This window comes from Herpailurus yagouaroundi, unplaced genomic scaffold (genome assembly GCF_014898765.1).
Source record: "Herpailurus yagouaroundi ecotype Mexico unplaced genomic scaffold, PumYag 139, whole genome shotgun sequence".
Classification (NCBI taxonomy): Eukaryota; Metazoa; Chordata; class Mammalia; order Carnivora; family Felidae; genus Herpailurus; species Herpailurus yagouaroundi.
This window is the reverse complement of record NW_024412394.1, coordinates 69,253,781-69,274,577: the sequence shown is the minus strand read 5'-3', so window position 1 is coordinate 69,274,577 and position 20,797 is coordinate 69,253,781. Positions and strand designations below refer to the sequence as shown.

Genomic DNA, 20,797 nt, shown 5'->3' with positions numbered 1-20,797 from the left:
CTCAGAGATCTGTCCAGTGTCCAATAGTTGCTTGTGTGGGCTAGGTCTGAAAACTGGGAATCTTGACTCTCAGCTCTCACTGGCTCCCCAAATCTAAGGGGAAATTAGAGAAAGGCATTGATGGTAATTGAAAGGCGAACATACTGTACCTTAGAGGAATTATGAGAAGACCCACATGTGCACAGTTTAGAAATCTTTAAGGGCCTACAGTGTCCAATAGTGCTTAGAATCTTCCTGTAGAATAGGTTATAGTGGGATTTGTTTTGTGATGACTGTAGCTATCTTCTTTAAAAAATATATAGTAAAGGCTAGAGTATAGTAAGAGGAATTTAGGACAAAATAAACAAAAATTGATACTAGAGGTATGTGTATATAGTTTTCCAAAGAAAAAGAGAATGTATCAGGAGGCCTTTCAAGTTCCTCTGGTGCTTTAATTTTCTCTCACCTTGTTTTTGATTGGATTAGAATTTGTTCAATAAAAAAAATGAATGAAAATTGATTCAGGTTTAAGGAGGTTGGGGTTAAATAGACTTCAAAGGGTGTTGTCATTAACCCTAGACATTTCAAAGAAATACTTAGCAACTTAGTAAGATATGGGATATGGTATATTGTATGTTACATTGGTACCTGGCTGCCATTTCAATGCCACAGTGATACTAAATAAGAGAGGAAATAATGAATGTTAAGGTACAGTAAACTTGGGGTAAAATGTGCTAATTAATAGTTTCCAGGTAAGATACAGATAGGGAAGGAGGAGTAGGTGTCTTAGGCAATTAAAACAAAGCTCCACTGTTAAAACATAAAGTAAATACATTTTTGAGATCAAAACAAATCATAAGTAAAAATCAAACCCTCTTAATAACAGTCTATTTAACCTTTTGGTGTGCAGGTGTGGTTTTTATTTTTGTTGCTTTTTGGGTTTTTTTTTGTTTTTGTCATTTCTTTTAAGTTTTTTCACATGATCGTCTATATTTCTTCCAGTTGTCTGTAACTTTTTAAATATTTTTTCAATGAAAAATATTTTGTTAATTAGTATTGGCAAACTGGACTGTTTTCTGCAGCAGAAATTGAATATATGCCTAGCACAGTAAATTCTGAGAAAAAAGGGTAGTAATTGTCATTGTAAATGTTAGGGTTTTTGTTTTTGTTTTTTTGGTCCAATTCTATTTTCTTTTTAGATGATAGTTGTGGGAAATACTAAGAATTTGAGGTCAATTTCCTTGGGGGTAGTTATTTAATTTTCTTTGGGTTGAGAGAGCATTTACTATATAAACGATTCAATAATGAAAGAAAGCGTGTTACCTCAAAATGCTTGTGTAATATATAACAGTGTAATGAGAGTTTTCTATTTTTCTTCCATTTATTACGATTACCAAGGAAGTATAATTATAATTAAAAGAAATATTTTATTTTGCATATATATTTACACTTCAAAGCAATTTATATATTAAATTAGGTTTTGTTTGAGATGGTGAAATGAAAGATTTTGTGAGTAAGAATACATGTTGATATGTGAAAAAATGTGAAGTTAAAACATGTTGGCATACTCCTAGTTTCTCAGAACAAGAAAATGACTAATCTAAATTTCATTTCAGAATAAAAACCAAGACAAGCCACATAAAAGCAACCTAAAAATTAAACTGTCATCATATTATTTGTTTTAAAACTATGGAATAATATATCTGAGGAAGATTTCTCTCAAAATTGTTTTTCTCAATTTCAAGTAAGTAATTTATTTTGGTTAATATATTGGGGATGAGGGGGGTTGGGGGTGAGCCTTGGCATTGAAGTTGGTAAATCCTACTCATCCTTAAAGTAACAATTAAAATATTAACCTCTTTTAAAGCCTTTTGTGACCCCTTTGCCCATTCCCAAAGGTTATCTCTTTGGTTTTCCGTAGTCTTAGCCCCCTTTCACATGGCTGATAAAGGACTTCCTACACTGAGTGTTGTGTTTGTCTCTAGGGATAGTCACATGGCACTACCCTTGTGTGCCTCCCTGCCCCCTCCCCGCCCTTGTACCCCCTACACTGCCTTCTGTTCAGAGACCCTCAGCAAGTTACTTTACTTCTATGAGCCTTAATTTCCTCATCTGTAAGATGAGTTTTAATAATTTTTGCCTCATTGGATTATTATGATTAAATACAATAATCATCAAATGTGTGGCATAATAGTAATATGTTATTTTCTTTGCCCTTCTATTCCAGAATCTGCCACATTACTTCATATGTAATAAGCTCTCTTTAAAATAATTGAAATTAAAAATGGAATATTTGTAGCATTCCTTTCTCACAATAGGGCAAACTAGAATACCTGCACATTGTGGAATAAAGCTTTTTGCTGTCGGTCACTGACTCATATATCTTCAGGCTAGGTAATTACCTGTTTACAGTACTTTTTAAAAAATTGACTTTTTTTTTTTAACCTACTAGGCCTGATTTTTCTTTTTTAACTCTTGATGTATATATAGAAATAGAAAAGTGTCCAGGCCTGATCTTGCCTTGAAAAAGGGCAATGTTAAGCCATTGATCCAAGGAGTAACTATGATTTTCCAGTGCTACAAATTAAGTTAAGTTTATTTCTTGTGAAAGAGCCTTATTTTCCAAAGCCTTCAGTAATGCCTTCTTTTTTAAAAATGATGGTAGAATAAATTGAAAGTGTGTGTTCCAGAGATCACAAAGGTGGCAATAGAATTTATTCATCTCTTATTTTTGCCTTTTGTGAATTCATAAGACACAAGAAGCCTTTGGTATTTAAACCTATGTAGGATTGTGGAATGTGTACCAAATGAAGTAATTCATTATTGCCTGGAGTTTGAATTTCTTCACCAAAATTTTTTATACATATTCCCAGATTTTGTTTAGTTTTGTTTTAATAATGTTGTCTTTTAAATTTTTCGTGAAGTCATTAGAAAGATTTTCAAATTAATTTTAGTGAATCACAGTTTGTTTGATGACATTTAATGATTTTACTGTAGAAGCCAGGAAGGGGCACCTGGGTTGCTCAGTCAGTTAAGCATCGACTTTGGCTCAGGTTGTGATCTCCCCTGTTTATGAGTTTGAGCCTTGCATCAGACTCTCTGGCTGTCCATGCAGAGCCTGCTTCAGATCCTCTGTCTCCCTCTCTCTCTGCTCCTGCCCTGCTCACACTCTCTTCCAAATAAAAATTAAAAAAATAATAATTAAAAAAAAAATAGAAGCCAGGTTGGTCAAGAAACATTACTTTTACATCATTTTACTGACAGAGGTTATAGGCCATTAATTGACCCCTTACCATATGCCCAATGCTAAATTGTTTTAATCTGTACAACAACTCTATAAAGTGAGTACTATTATCCCCATTTTACAGTTGAGGAAATGAGGCTTGGAGAGGTTAATTAACTTTTGCCTAAAGTTATTCACATATTTACCTCATAGCATGTGAGGATTAAAATGAGGGAACGTGTATTAGCCTAAACAGAAGGAACAAAGAAGCAAATTATGAAATGTATGTGTCCTAGTACTGTGGAATTTGATGATAACCATTATTGAGACATGACAGTGACCATGAATATATTCTTATTCACTTTTTTGTGTGTATGATAGTATACCCTGCTATTCTATACTGACCCTTTTTTTTTTCTGAGCAATATTAATGTTTCCTCTCAAACTCATGTTCCTATTTGGACTGGATTGTTTTGTTTTACGTGTATGTTTTTATAAGGTGTTAGTGGGACTTTGTTATCAGTCGGATACAAAATATCTTTGTAAGTTTAGTTTGATTAAACAAGTAGTGTATGAATATATTCTCGTCGTGAAATTTAACAAACAGAAACAGGTAAAACATAAATTTTCCTTAATCGCCAATCCGACTGCCCTCTCCACTTGAATGCGTTTTTGCGTAATAAACCTCCCCAAAACATAGTGGTATAAAGCAAGCCTTTTGTTGGCCTATGATTCTGGGATGGGCTCAGTTACGCAGTTTTCCTGCTGCTGGCTGGGCTGCTTATGTGGCGCAGTCGGCTGAGAGTTCAGCTGGACGCTGGTTGGTCTAGGATGGCTTCGCTCACATGTGTGGATATTGGTGCTAGCTGTAGACTAGGATGGAAGGCCATGTGTCTCCAATAGGCTAGCCTTCACCTGGAGGCAGTAGTAGGGTTTACAGAAGCAGCAAGTAAAGGCAAGCCCCGTATATTTTATCTTGTCCCATGGGCCACAAAGCACATCACATGGCCAAGCTGAGTCCGTGTGGCAGGGGTTTCCTAAGAGTGTGACTCATTAGGGGGCCACTATTCCAATAATCTACTATATCACTATTGCTGGCTGACTCATTTTTCAGGAAACGTTTGTCAGTGTGACAGTGTCCTGCTCTTCTTGAAAGAGTATAGTGTTTAAAAATTTATTCAACAATTCTGATAAATCTAGCTAATTCCTTGTTCTTAGTTGTTTTATTCCATTCTTATCACCCCTCAGCATCATTCCTGGTCCCGTTTACCCAACAAATACTTACTCTGAGCACCCACTAAATGCACAGTAAGGTATCAGGTGAACAGTAGATGGAGCAAGACCACTGTGATCATCATCCAGGTTTCTTTTTATTTTTTTAAAGTTAATTTTGAGAGAGAGAGAGAGAGAGAGAATCCCAAACAGGCTCCACACTGTCAGCGCAGAACCTGATGAAGGGCTTGAACCCACAAACTGTGAGATCATGACCCAAGCTGAAATTGAACACTTAACTGACTGAACTACCCAGGTGCCCCAATCATCCAAGTTTTTAAAACTTGCCTACCTTTCTGCTTCATTATATGAACAGAATTCTATAAAAGCAGGCAATTATAACCATTTTTTGAAAACGACCAACAGCCTACACTAGGCAAAATATATCTTGTGTACTAAATTTTTTAAATATCTTACAAGAATATCTTCAAGAGAAGAATAAGTGTAACTCAGAGATTGTTTTGATCTGTACTCCCACCAGCAATATGAGACTTTTTCCATCCCCTTACCAAGATTATGTTCTCAAGTGTTTTGATCTTTGCCAATCTAATAGATAAAAACATGGATCTCAGTGTAGTTTTAATTTGCATTTCTTTTATTATGAGTGAGATCGAGTGTCTTTCCATATGCTTGAGTGCCATTTGTATTTCCTTTTTGGTGTACTACGTGTTTATTTTTTATCTACTTTCTGTTTTTGAGTTTTGGTCTTTTGTTTATTGATTTCTAGGAGCTTATCATGTAATAGGAAAATTGGTCTTTGTGAATGGACTTTCTGATATTTTTTCCCAGTTTATTCTTACGGTAAATACATTTTATTTAAATAATTTTTTCATTTTATAAAGAACTTTTTATATCTTACATGAGGCTTTAGCTCACATTTAGTTGAAATTAGTTTTAAAACATTAGGCATGGGAAGGGAAGAAAAAGATCCTGACTTTATCATTTCTTCTTTAAAGAACTTTTTAAAATGTTACGACTCAACTTAAAATGAACAGTTTCAAAAGGATCTTAGTTTTGATTTGTTTTTTTCTAAGTTTGGGTCTATTGTGAGACCACTCCTTTTGGGGCTATTTTTAGATGATTAGACTGTGTAGCATAGGTGGAGAAAATTTGTGTTACTTAGAATAACTTGTTAATAATATTGCTTTGAGTCTTGTTCAGTGTGTGTGTGTGTGTGTGTGTGTGTGTGTGTGTTTGTGTGTGTATAATGTGCACACATGCATAAATAACAGCGGTTCAGGCAATGCTCTGACTCATATATAACTCTTTACCTATTTAGCCAGCCTTTACCTAATCAACCATGTAGCTGTATTAGAGTGGCTAGATTAGACTAGCCTTTGCCCGGTGGGCCAAATAGAGGAAAGACAACAGACTCTGACCTTTTTTGAGAAAGTAGTAATGCTGCCCACTGTCTAAACAGTGTCATTTTTAATCAGATTGTAGGGAGGTAGGAAGAGGGTAGCAGACGCATCTATGATCTCCTGTGTGGCATCTGACATTGTGAAATACTTGGACTTTTCCCCTTGACTTCTGTATAAAAGGGGATTAGAAAACCTCAAGGCTGTAGACATGAATGTGTCTTGAGTCATTTAATGTAGTTTTCAAAAGTTTTTAAAGTGGTCAAACCTTTTCTTCATACATAATTTTACCCAGCAGGATACAAAAACAGAGAATCCTAAGTGACTTATAGTGGGAAATGGTAGAAAACTAGTTTTTGCCACGCTTTAGTTTTTAATTTTTCAAAGTTGTTGAAATGTTCTTTAAGGTCTGTTATGTCATCAGTATTGTTATAAATGTTTCATTGACAATTATAAGGTTTTCCAGATGGTAACTGTAATTAAATCATAGTGAGCATTTCATAATGAATATAATTGTTGAATCATGGTTTTATACCTGAAACTAGTATAATATTGTATGTCAGCTATACTTCAATAGAAACAGTTGTCCCTTTATTTGATACCAAATTGTGAACATATAATTCCTTGATTAAAAGAAATTTAGGTATTTCTGAGGTTGTAATACATCTTGCAGTGTATATATTTAACACAGTAATTTTCCCTTCTGAAAAGTTAATATTAAGTTGATGGGACATCTTCTAATGGACGACTTCCTAAAAAATATATATAACATTTCATGATATGTTTTCATCCTCTGTATACTTATACTTTTACGTAATTACATCATGGAATGAAATTGCTTCTCACTTCATTTTGTTCTTAATATTTTGATGTTGAATTATTTGGCACATAAAACTTCACAACTAAGGGTCTTTTATGGCAGTGCTTTCAAACTGTAGCAAAGAATAAATTTTTTTCTAATACATTAGAAAATGTACTTTAAAATACATAAGAAGTGAATTACTAGAAAAATGAAACAAGGAAGAAAAACCAAGCAAAATACAAGCTTCCTTTTTTAGCATTATATTAAACAGGTATGCAATTCCCCTGTCTGGTTGCACTAAGTTTCTAAATGCTTACTTTCAAGTTTTAAACTTGTCTTGTCCCAGACCAATAACAAACAGCTAGTTCATACACTGTATTTGAATAGCTTTGTAAACATTGTTGTCTCAGTTTACAGAGACACTTTAATTCTTTTCTTCTTGAATCCTACTTTTTCTCCAACATCAAAATTGTTATTCCTGTTTCCTTTTAGTTTTACTGTTTCCATGATAGTATCATTGTCTATCACTATTTCTAATCTTTTTTTTATGTCATTTCATTTTTTAACCCCATCTGAGGATTTTTCCAATAGAAAGGCTTTAAACAATAAAAATTTGTTGTTATTGATATTTTTGATTTTTCTCCTATAATTTTGTACATTTTATTAATTTTGTTTTACTTTTGGCTTTTTGCAGGATAGATTGTTTTATGTTTTATTTTAAAAAATACAAAAATCATCTTAAAAGCATAAATACAGAAATGTAGTTGTAACTATATAATTTAAGAACAACTCAAAAATATTTTTTCTTTTATGTAACACAGGGAATTTAGCTTTTTTACATTGTCAGCTTCCCAAGTTAATATTTAAGACTAACTTATAAATGTTGAACATTTTAGATTGTATATCTTCTTTTTCAAAAAAAATTTTAGCTTATGTATTAAATTTTGGTAGAACAACTTAGACTCAACTCTACATGCTAACTTGGTATGGAGTACCACCACTCATCTATTTATACCATACCACTTATACTCATTCTTGAGTTCCAATTTAGACTTTTTTTCCTTTGGTTGCCATGAGTATGTTTTCAGGTACTATTTTTCGGAAGATATTCTTGTGGGTTACTTTTCCTGAACCCTTTGAATATCTGAAAATGGCTTTTTGTTGCACACATGTATTAATGAAAGCCTGACTCGATATGGTATTCATGTGTCCCAGGCTTTTCCTTTATAATTGTCTAGCCATTATTCTGATTATCTTTTATTTTTGACTGAGACAAGAAAGTCTTTCTGTTGTAGAAATGCTGGTGCTTTTTATTTTGGGATAGTCTTCTATTATACCTTGGAATATCGCTTTCATTTCATTTGTTAAGCCTTTTTTTAAAAAAAAAATTAAATACCTCTTATTGGTGGATTGGTTCACATTTCTTTTTTATACCTATCTTATTTTTAACATTGTCTTTTGCATTCTCGGTGAACATTTTTATTTTCATCTTTTACATTACTGATAGGTTTTTTGCAATATTGATTCTGTTCTTTCTCATCTCAAGTGCAGAATTTAATTTTGTTGTTAATTCCTGCCATTTTTCTTATTTCTTAGAGTATAGGTTTGTATCTTAAGTCTGCATACATCTATTATGTTCTCATTTCTTCTTGGTGTCTTTTTAATGGATTATCTTTCCTTATGAAAGATATTTTATAGGAAATTAATTTTCTTGTATTTTACTGAGACACACAGCAGATACTTTCTACGTTTCTTTTGTTTCTTAATGTAACAGTTGACAATTTAAGAAGATGTTTTATCTATGCTGCCATTTGTATAGGTCCCTTGTTTATCCTTCTATGAACAAGAGGCCATTTATTCATTCCTGGTGTTTGCCAGGAGGCAGAGTATGGAAAATCTGGTTAATTGTCTTGTTTTCCACTTCTAAGCTGATAGAACTGCCCTCCCAGATACACAAAATTAATAATTGTGCACAACATACTTAGATGAAAACATTCATCTAATAGGTTGTGGTCAAGTCTTTCCTCTGTTCTCACTGTGCATCCTCTCTATCATGTGGAAGAAGAGAACTTATTACTGGATAACGTGAGATGGTGTTTTTGTTTTTAATCAGAGCATTACTTGAAAGTCTCCAGATTATAAAGGCCCTTAGGACTTTTGGTGATTTCCTTAGTGATGGAAACTAATTTAACATCCGGAATGAAGAGAGCTATGCTCCCATCAGTTACATTTTTAGGTGTGAAACATTCCCTGGGTTTGATAACTCTTGTAATTGAGCAAGTCTGTTGTGAGGCTCAGGAGACAGTCTATGGAACTGGAGATAGTGGTTGCTATTTGATATTTCTCAGCTAGGGTGGTTATTGCACCAACCCTCGTGATCTCATCCTCTCATGCTTTGCCTGCCTCCTATGGCCTCTCATGCTTTACCTGCCTCCTATGGAGAGCCAAAGAGAGTATCTCTGAATTGCTCTGCAGACTCCTGATGAAGACTAACTACCTGACACTGCCTTGCTGGCATGTTATGTCATGTTTTATATCCTGTTAAGTATAACCATGTGGCCTTTTTGAGTCATGTGAGTGTCAGTGTCTAGTTGGGCCTAATGTATGTATTTGTATTTCGTGATTTTTTTTTTTTTGGCTTGTTTTTAATATTTGCTGAGTGAATCAGTATTTATTGCTTATTCTTTGTAAGCATTTTAAATTATAAATATATAAAAACATGAGAGTATCTATAGTACATACAGATTAAAGAATATAACAATTATCTATTTTAATACCTAGGGTGAGAAATAGAATATTATAGATATCTTTGAAGTATTTGATTGCCTCCTTCTCTCCTGTCTAATTTTGGTTTTGAATTTTGGTTAATCATTTCCTTGATTTTCTTTATAGTTTTACCTCAAATATATATGTCACTAAACAATATGTTGTTTTATCTTTCTGGAGTTACTTATAACGTGCTTGTTCTTCTGTGATTTTTTCCCTCCAACATTATGTTTTTGGACATTATCTTTGTTGAATTATATGCTGTAGTTCATTCATTTTCACTGCTATATAGTATTGCGTTATATATGACTGTACCACAATTTTATTTTTTCATTCTCCTATCTTTGAACATTTGAGTTGTTTCCTGTTTTTCTTCCCCAATTACAAACAATGATGTTATGAAAACTGTTGTGCATGCCTTCCAGTGCATGTGTATAAGAATTTATATGGTTATACTAGGGGTTGAATAGTTGAGGTAAGAGCATGCACAACTCTCCTTTACTAGGTAATGCCAAATTGTTTTCTAAAGTGGTTCTACCAAAGTGTATTCCCACCAGCAGTGTGCAAGAGTTCGGATGTTACACATCTTCACCAACATTTAGAATTGTCAGACTTAAGTTTTAAATTTATTCTTATAGGCATAAATGATATCTCACTGTGAGTTTGTATTTTTTTCTCTCACTAGTAAGGTAGAATTTTTCTTTATGTTTATCTATCAAATATTGAGAGAGATGTGTTGAAGTCTCCAACTGGTGGATTTGTCTAGTTAATTTCTCTTTTAGTTCTCAGCTTTTGCTTCATGTATTTTGAAGCTTAGTTAGGGCCTTACATATTTAGGATTATTATGTTGTCTTGGTGAGGCGGCCTCTTTATCCCTGCTAATGTTCCTTGTTCTGAAATCTTCCTTGTCGTTGATATAACCATTCCAGTTTTTTTTTTTATTAGTGTTTATGTGATGTATATCATGTCAAGAATGAAGTGTTTGAAATTTTATCTTCTCGCAAACTAATGAATTAACTTGCCACAAATTTCATAGATACTGTTAGTAGACATGAGATTTCTGGGATCTTCATTTTATTGACTGCAGATGGGAGATAGTTGCAGATAAAGTGTGGAGAAGTAGATTGAAAAACTGCTACCCCAACAGAGACCAGTGTAGAATCGTCTCCCAAGACATCTTTTTTCATCCATTTACTTTCAACCCATTTATGCTTTTGTATGGGTTTCTTGTAGAAAGGATCCAGTATATAGTTGCGCTTATTCATTTAGTCCAGTAGTCTGTCTTTTAATTTGTGTGTTTAGATTGTTTATATTTAAAGTGATTAGTAATATGGTTAGACTAAAAGTCTACCACAGTCCTAGCTGTTTTCTACTATTATCTGTGTTCTTTGCCTTGTTTTCCTGCTTTTGGATTACTTGGATGTTTTTTATTCCCTTTCTCTCCACTTTTTGCTTATTTATTTATACCTTTTGAAATTAATTTAGTGGCAGCTGTAGGTTTGAAATACACATTTGTAACTAAGCAAAGTCTTCTATCACACAATAGTACATAGTTTTATATGTACTATAAGGGTACCCAATTCTTCCTGCTTATTTTTTGTGCTTTTGTTGTCTTACATTTCACTTTTATATATACTATCAACACACAATATGTTGCTACTATTTTCGCTTTAGACAGTTATCCTTTTTTTTTTTTTAATTTTTTTGATGTTTGTTTATTTTTGAGAGAGAGACAGAGCATGAGTTGGGGAGGGGCAGAGAGAAGGAGACAGAATCCAAAGCAGGCTCCAGGCTCTGAGCTGTCAGCACAGAGCCTGATGCGGGGCTTGAACTCATGAACCTCAAGATCATGACCTGAGCCAAAGTTGGACGCTTACCCGATTGAGCCACCCAGGCACTGATAGACAGTTACCTTTTGGAGCAATTACAAATAAGAAATAAATGAAGACTTTCATTTATGTCATTTCTAGTGTTGTTGATTTCTTTGTGCAGATCCAAGTTTCTGTCTTGTATCCTGTTCCATCTGCCCCAAGAACTTTCTTTAACATTTATTTTATTGTAGTGCAAGTCTGGTGGTAATAAATTATTCCAGTTTTACTTTTCTAAAAGAGACTTATTTTTCCTTTATTTTTATAAAATATTTTTGCTGAGTATAGAATTGTGGGTTGCTTTCCCCTCCCCTTTAGATACCACTCTGCTGTTGTCTGGCTTATGTAGTTTTGCTGTAATTCTTACCTTTGATTCAATATATTACGTGTCTTTTTTTTTTCTTTCTTTAAAATTTTTTGTCTTTGCATATGATTTGCCTTTACTTTTGAACATGATATGTCTGCTTTTGCTTGGTATTCTCTGAACTGCTTGGTTCTGTGGTTTGGTATCTTTTATTGAATTCGGAAAATTCTCAGCCATTATCTCTTCATGTATTTCTTTCGAACTGTTCTCTCTCTTCTGTGTGATTTCAGTTAAGTGGATGTTAGAGCATCAGGTACTGTCTCATAGCTCTTACATGATTTGTTATGATTTTTTTCTTATTTTCCCCCACTTTTTTTTTTTCTGATATGAGATTTATCTTTTAGGGAGATTTCCTTGATGATAATGATTGTTGCTATTCCTGAAGTATTGATATTTCAGAAGGTGACTCTATAATATAAAGTCATGTACTTTTTTGGCATATCCTGAGATCTTTCAGATTCTTAGTAAAAGTGTAAGTTTATAATAAATTTTGTCCCTACTAAAAACAGTCTGATTAGATTTGAGGGCCATGAGATTGTGGCTATTGTTATGAAGATAGAATATAATTCTAATGACTTAGGGACCACAGTATGTTTTAATTTTACGTTTTATGTCTTATTTTTCTACTTATGTTATCCCTTGAAATTCACTAGATTTTTATTCTGAGCCTCAGTTATTGTGATAGTACATATTTAATTTGGAATAAAAAATTAATACTACATATTATGAAGTAGCTAGACTCACATATGTTTGTTTATTACGCTCCTAGGACTATGTAGAATTTTTTTTTTAAGATTTTATTTTTACGTAATCTTTATTCCCCAGGGTGGGGCTCATACTCACAACCCTGAGATCATGAGTTGCATGCTGTAGTGACCGAGGCAGCCAGGCACCCCTGGGACTATATAGAATTAAATAGACATGAGGTACAGTACAAGTAAGAAATCAATATGTTTTGGTTTTTGTGGTCAGTTAATTGAGAAAGTGTTGGAAGTTATTGGAAGTGTAGATGGAAGCTTTAAGATCACTAAAAATTCATAAACCAACTAGTATAAATAAAACTTGGAAATTTCAAAGTATGGGAAAGTTTTTTGAATATATACATATATATATATATATATGCTTTGAATTATCAAAAGTGATAAAAGACTTCGAGTGTTTTATTTTATTTTATTTTTTGATTATTTTTTAATGTTTATTTATTTTTGAGAGAGAGACAGAGAGTGAGTGGGGAAGGGGCAGAGAGAGAGGGAGACATGGAATCTGAAGCAGGCTCCAGGCTCTGAGCTGTCAGCACAGAGCCCGACGCAGGGCTTGAACTCACAAACTGTGAGAATATGACCTGAGCTGAAGTCAGATGCTTAACTGACTGAGCCACCCAGGCGCCCCAGAAACTTCTAGTTTTTTAAAGAATTATATGGTAGATGAATAAAAAAAGTAGTGTTATCTCAAAAAGAAAGTAAGATATGCTAATTTTTTTCTTCTACATCAATTGAGATGTGTCAGATTTACTAAATACAGAATCTTTGTATATGTGTGATTCAAGAATTTAATATTTAATTATAAAAAATCCTTACTTTTGAAATCTGAAGCTTAATGGATATTAGTATTTAAAAAAAAAAATGTTAGGTGGAACTTGTTCATTGTAAGCATTTTTATGTGATCTCAGCTTTACCTAGTAAGATTCCTTGTCATGATACATTACACTTTTTCATAGAAAGGAAAAATGTTTTGTTTGACCCATGTTTCAGTAGCTGGCAGATTTTGAAATGGGGAGATCTCCAAGTTGATATTGGACACTAGCCACATGAAAGGACGAGGAGCCAAATGCATGAAACATTTGCTTTTTTGGCAGAAAGCCCAGTATATGCAGATTCTTTTTAAAAACTGAAGTAAACCTGATCACGGGCAATTTCTTGTGTAGTGTGTTAAATTCCCACTACAGCCCCAGCTTATAACTTGAGAACAGAGGGTCAAGCTTTTGTTGACAACTGTGACTCTTTCTGGCTCTACTTTTGTAGTTTTACATTCAGAATAGGGAATTGTTTTTCCTCTGATGAAAAGGAAGACTCTAAATTACTTAAATGCAATTGGAATCCTGATCCTATGTATGCACATGTACACAAATAAAAGAAAGTGCAAATGCATAGTATTCTTCTAGTGTATTTTTCTTAGTAATCATTCTTTGATACATTGTCGGGCTTTGGTAAACATTTATTGAAGAAGAGGAATTATTTCTTTGTATATAATCTTAAACAGATGACAAATCTTTACATGTAGATTGTAGACTATCAAATCCACTCTTTGTCCATTTCTATTATTACTACTTTGAGTAAAATTTTAGGCCATCGTAATAGCCTCTCAGATTATCTCTGAATTCACCTCTTTTCAAATTCAGCCCTTATGATGTCACTAGAGTGATCTTTCTAAAACCCACATCTTATCCAAATGTTGACATATTGACAGTGGTATAGGAAACTAGGTGAAAAATTGCTAATAACTTAAGTACTTAAAAAAAGGGTAGTTACATCTATATGATGCATGTGACCTGCCAGATAGCCATCAAAAATCTAAGAATAGAAAGAGGACATGTGCACATGCATGACTAAGTGAAGAACATAGAGTTTAGTCTGTACAGTATGAACCTTCTGTTGAAAAGTTTATATAGGGGCACCTGGGTGGCTCAGTTGGTTGAGCGTCCGACTTCGGCTCAGGTCACGATCTCACGGTCCGTGAGTTCGAGCCCCGCGTCGGTCTCTGTGCTGACAGCTCAGAGCCTGGAGCCTGTTTCAGATTCTGTGTCTCCCTCTCTCTCTGACCCTCCCCCGTTCATGCTCTGTCTCTCTCTGTCTCAAAAATAAATAAACGTTAAAAAAATAAATTAAAAAAATAAAAGTTTATATAATATAAACATTAGGAAAATAAAATATTGAATGTGAAGGTTATGGATTTGAGTGGTGTTTTTCTTTTTTGGGCTCTTTTATATCTTATAAAAGCATGTATTTATTAATGGGGAAAATTAATAAAACATATAATCTGTTCACATTATTGTCTTCTTTGAAGCCATCTTTAGTTTCCTGTTTTCTACAGAGGTATTTCCTGAAAAGTAGTTCATGGATATACTTGTTTTAGAATCACCTGGGGTACTCATTAAAAATACAGATTCCTGGGGCTCCTAGGTGGCTCAGTTGGTTAAGTGTCCGACTCTTGATCTCAGGTCATGATCTTACGGTTCACGGATTTGAGCCCCATATGGGGTTCTGCCCTGATAGTGCAGAGCGTGTTTGGGATTCTCTCTCCCTCTCTCTGCTCCTCCCCCACTCGCTCCCTTGCTGTCTCTCAAAACACACACACACACACACACACACACACACACACACACACACAAAATAACTTTAAAAAAATACAAATTGCTGAGGTCCATCTCAGACATATGAAATAAAAACCTCTGGGTTGTCTAGGAATGTGTACTTCTGGCAAGTGCCACTAATGATTCTTATATATTCTAAAGTTCTCAGACTGGCCTACAGCATAGAGTAAAACTCTGGATGACTTTTCCATAATCTGATACCTGAATCCCTTCCCAGCCTCATCTTATTTTTCCCCAAGCACTTTGCTTTTCAGTCTGAACTACTTAACTCTTCCTCGGACGTGTATCTCATGGTTCTGCATTTACTTTCAGCTTAGGGAAAGCAGGAACTTTGGCTCTTGTAGGTGTGGAGTGCTGGGTGTAGTGTTGTCCTTCCTTAAATGTTTGATGAGTGAATGAATGCCATTCCTCTGGAGGAAATGACCATTTCCATTCAATGAATTCAGTGAATATTTTAAAATGTCCTGAGACATTACCTCCATTGCAAAGCTTTCCTGACTTTCCTGAGTTAATTAGTCCTTTGTGCCACCATTGTACTTTGTACCTCTGTTAGAGCTGTTATCACACTGACTTGCAAGGTTTTGTTTTTGACTTGTCTGACTTCCCTATTAAAGTGTAAGTTTCCTGAGGGCAGATTAGTGTGCTGCCAGTCTTTGTGTCCCTCAGGGCTTGGTCCCTAGAGATGTATTAAGAATTAGTATGGGGCGCCTGGGTGGCGCAGTCGGTTAAGCGTCCGACTTCAGCCAGGTCACGATCTTGCGGTCCGTGAGTTCGAGCCCCGCGTCAGGCTCTGGGCTGATGGCTCAGAGCCTGGAGCCTGTTTCCGATTCTGTGTCTCCCTGTCTCTCTGCCCCTCCCCCGTTCATGCTCTGTCTCTCTCTGTCCCAAAAATAAATAAATGTTGAAAAAAAAATTAAAAAAAAAAAAAAAGAATTAGTAGAAAATACTCATGATGGAAGGACAAATATTGTATGATTCCACTTATATGAAGTATGTGGTATAGAGAAAGAAAGCAAATTAGTGGTTACTAGGGCCTGAGGAAGGAGGAAATGGGAATTTAATGTTAAATGAGTTTCAGTTTGGGATGATCCAGATGTTCTAGAGATGAATGGTGATAATGGTTACACAGTATTGTGAATGTGCTTAATATCACTGAATTGTACACTGAAAAAGTTAAAATGGTGAGTTTTATGTGTATTGTAAAACATACACACACCACCTCATGAAGGTAAAGAACTTGGCTATTCACTCAGCTTTGTTCTCTACAGTTCCTAACATTGTTTTGTTTCATTATTAAATTGTATTTTCTTTTGACGTGATTTTAAAGATGTTTGAAATTAAGTTGAATATACAGAGAAAGCCCATAGGAAATTCTTTAACAAATCAACAGAATTTTTTAAGAGGAGAATATAGCATATGCTTTTTAAAATCACATATTTAAAGAAACTATTGTGATTTACAAATAGTAATTAAAATCAAAGTGGCTGTCACCTGCTACTAACAACTAGATAGTGGTGAAACAGAAGCAATATGGCAACATGGAACTTCAAACTTGGTATGGTCTCGGGTCTTTTTATTTTCTTTGCTTAGAAATTGTATATTTAAGTCCAGGGTGATTGGAAGGCAATACATTGAGTACATTGGGAGTTTCCTAAATGGTTTTGGTAGATGATCTCTTTTGAGATGCTTACATCTCCAGGAAGTAATTAAGGATGATTCTCTGTTCCCATAAGGAAATCATATGTTAGGGGCGCCTGGGTGGCTCAGTCAGTTAAGCCTCCGACTTCCGCTCAGGTCATGATCTCACAGTTCAGGACTTCAAGCCCTGCGTTGGGCTCTGTGCTGGCAGCTCAGAGCATGGACCCTGCTTTGGAGTCTGTGTCTCCCTCTTGCTCTGCCCCTCTCCTGCTTATGCTCTGTCTCTCAAAAAATAAATAAACATTTAAAAAAATTAAAAAAAAAAAAAAAGAAACCATATGTGCTGTTTAATACTATTGACTTGGAGCTTTTTGCAAACCTAAATTGGGGTATGTGTGTATGCAAGCACGTGTGTACATTCCTTCTAGTACAGTGGTTCTCTCTGATTCGGTTTGCAAAATAATTTCTGCTTCTTTTTTTTTTTTTTTTTTTTAAAGATTTTTTATTTTGGAGCACCTGGATGGCTCAGTCAGTAAAGCATTGGAATCTTGATCACAGCTCAGTTCATGAAATAACTGTGGTGAGACTGAGCCCTGGGTTGGGCTCTGTGCAGGGCATGGAGCCAGTTTGGGATTCTCATTCTCCCTCTCTCTCTGTCCCTCCCCAGCATATGTGCTCTCTCTCAAAAAAATAAAAAAAAAAATAAATTTAAAAATATTTAAAAAAAAATTTTTAAAGGAGAACAGAAGTTTGTTTTTTTAAGTTTCTTTTGAGAGAGAGAGCACAAATGGACTAGGGGTGGAGGGAGGGAGGGAGGGAAGGAGGCGGGGAGAGAGAGAGAGAGAATATCTCAAGCAGGCTCCGTGCTCCAGGCTGAGCCCTACATGGGGCTTGATCTAATGACCATGAGATCATGACCTGAGCCAAAATCAAGAGTCCAATACATAACCGACTGAGCCACCTGGCTGCCCCAAGATTTTTTAATTTTAAGTGATCTCTACACTCAACATGAGACTCAAACTCACAACCCTGATATCGAGTCATATGCTCTACTGTCTAAGCCAGCCAGGCACCCCACAAAATAATTTCTTTGGGAGCAATTTAAGAGGTAGACTGGGGACTGCACCTAGAGTTTCTGGCAGAGAAGGTCTAGGATGCTTCTGATTTAGGTATCCCTTAGAACATAATGTAAGAAATACTTTTAACAACAAAACATATTTTGGACTGGTCAAGGTGTCTTTTAGAAGCTGATTATTCTCATTTTTGGAATGGTTGAAACCTAATAAAAATGGCATATTATTTCTTCATTTGATTGCATCATTCCTATCGACTCCCTATCCTTTCTTGTCAATGATTTCCATGTCTCTACTTTCCTACCTCCTGCCATTTTCTGTCAACCGTTGACAAATCCTGGTGAGTGACAGATAAGATGAAGGAAGAGGTGTTCATTATTTTTCCTTAGTTTTATTGAGATATAACTTGTGTACAACAGAACTGACCTATTTTAAGTATACAAATGGTGAGTTTTGGCAAATGTAACAATCCTATAACTACTGTCACCACAATCGTGATATATAGAAAATTTATCACCCTAAGAAGTTTCCTTGTGTTCCTTTCAGTCAAACCTCTCTCCCCACTTCCAGCAATCATGGATCTGCTTTGTCACTATAATTACTATAGTTTTGCCTTTTCCAGAATTTCACGTGATGGAATCCTACAATATGTAGTCATTTGTGCCTTTATCCATATTGTTGCATGTATGAGTAGCGTGTTCCTTTACATTGCTAAGTCATATTCCATTATATGGATATACTGCAATGGTATATACTGGACATTTGGATTGTTTCCAGTTTGGACTATTATGAAAAAGCTGCTGTGAGCAGTCATGTACAAGTCTTTATGTGACTGTATATTTTCATTTCTCTTGGGGTAGGATTTCTGGGTCATATAGTAAGTTTAGGTCATAAGAAACTACCAAACTCTTTTCCAAAGTAGCTATACCATTTTGCATTACCTCTAACAGTGTATGGAAGGTCCAATTTCTCCATATTCCCAACATTTGCTTCTGGTTTAGTCTTTTTAAAAGTGTATCTTTTTCTGGTGGGAATGTAATGATATCTCATTGTCTTAATTTTCATTTCTAAGGACTAAGGATACTGTAAATCTTTTCATACGCTTATTTGCCATTCACATATCTTTTCTGGTGAAGTATCTATTTAAATCTTCTGCCCATAAAAAGAAGATTGTTTTCCTTCTGTCCAGTACTGGCACCCCCCCTGGCCTCCCCACCTGCCCCAGATTCCATTACTTGGCCCTGCTCTCTTTTTCTGTGTCCTTTAGAGATCTGATTTCTTACACTTAGAACTTTCCAAACTCTCAGCTCAGGCCTAGGCATTTCCTTACTCTTCATGTAGAACTGTGCATCTCTTTTATCTTATACGGGAATTCTTTGTGGTTCCATCTCCTTTCTGCAGTTCTTATAGCTCATGTGGGATAAATTTAATAAACAAATAGTTTCTCTGGCTCTTTCTCTTGTGAGCTGACTAAAATAGTTTGTAGTTAATATCTTATTCCGCTCTTGAGCACTCTTAAGATTTAAAGAATGAATAATTTGCTGTCCCCTTTTTAAAACTTAGTTGTTCTACCCAGGAGATGCGATCTTAGTTTTCTTGGGTGTATTAGCTTCTACATAACACAGTTTGGTTGGTTGTCTTTCCTAGCCAAAATAACATAAGCAACAGATTGAACAAAGGCAGATAGGAGAACCCAGCTTTCTCTTAGTAAGCCAGACATTAGAGAGATGTACAAAAATGTAAAACAGTTTGTATCTTCCCACCAATGTTTTTCTTTTAAAAAACAAAATGTTATTCATGTGCACATGTAATAGGTTTATTAATTTTAATGAATGAAAATGTCAATACTTTATATATTTCTCAGTTTTAATATCTAATATGGTAAATACTGATAGACTGCCCACATAAAATTCTTTGGGGTCCTCCATAACTTTTAAGAGTGAAAAATAGTCCTGAGACCAAAAGGTTTGAGAACTGCAATAACCAGTATTTATTAAGCACTTACTACATGTCAGAGTACTTTCCATGTTTTAACTCATTTAATTCTCAAAACAGCCCTATTAGATAGGTACTACTATATTCTACAGTTTACTAATGAGGAAACTAAGGCAGAGAGATATTAAATAACGTCTCCAACTTCGTATAATAAGTAAAAAATCTGGGATTCAAACTTAGTTTGGTCATTTTCGAAATTTAAACTTCTTAACATTGTCCTTTCCAGTATATAGTTAATCATGAATTCCTATTATTTCTTCCTTTAAAATGTTTTCAGTTCTCTCTTTTCTTACCATCACATCCTAATCTGGGTCCTTACTTCTTTCTTAGAGGCAGCAGCTTCTAGCTGTGTTACTTGCCTGCCATTGTCAGACAAATGCCATTGCCATTTCTTTCCTACTCTCCATAATCCATTAGAGCTTGCTCTTGTGTACTACTTTAAGCCCATACGTCCCTATCTTTCTCTTTCTCTCTCTTGCTTTTTTTTTTTTTTGTAATTTTATATAGCACTTATCCTCCATCTTGAGGACTCAGATTACAAGTATATGAGACCGCTTGAAGCTCATGTGTAGGTTACTAACATTTTCATTTTTTTTTTCAGGCTTATTTTATGCCTCATTTTGAATAATTTCTATTGCTGTTTTCAGTTCTTAATCTTTAATTCTACCATTTCTAATATGCTATTAATTCCATTCATTGTATTTTTCTTCTCAAACATTTATTTTTCATCCCTGGTAAGATGAAAATTTTGATTCACATTCTTTTTATGTTGTCCACATCTCTGCTTAACATGTCCAAGCATTCCTCTACCTTCTTCAACATACAGATTACAGTTATAAGAACTATCTTGATATTTTTATTCTAGTATTTATCAGTTTTTGCCTTGTTTCTATTGCTGCTTTTTCTTCTCATATTTTTCTATTTATTTTCATGCCTGATAATTTTTTATTACATGCCAGACATTGTGAATTTAACCTTGTGTTTGGGATATTTTGTATTTCTAGAATATATATGTATATATATATATATTTTTTTTTTTTTGAGAGAGAGAGGGACGGGGGGGGGTGGGAAGGGGAGAGAGAATCTTGA

The 20,797-nt window shown here is 34.7% G+C and overlaps 1 protein-coding gene across 4 annotated transcripts in view; it reads left to right on the top strand.

Annotated features, from left to right (window-relative positions):
• The window catches only part of REV3L (REV3 like, DNA directed polymerase zeta catalytic subunit), a 175,268-nt gene that overhangs the window by 7,998 nt on the left and 146,473 nt on the right, over positions 1-20,797 (top strand). The window contains exon 1 of one of the 4 annotated variants that reach the window (XM_040474394.1): positions 1,599-1,723. The exons of the other annotated variants lie outside the window; for them this stretch is intronic. The gene's annotated coding sequence lies outside the window, so the exon portion shown is untranslated. Of the gene's footprint in view, positions 1-1,598; positions 1,724-20,797 lie in introns of those variants that run through there. 4 annotated transcript variants of the gene reach the window in all.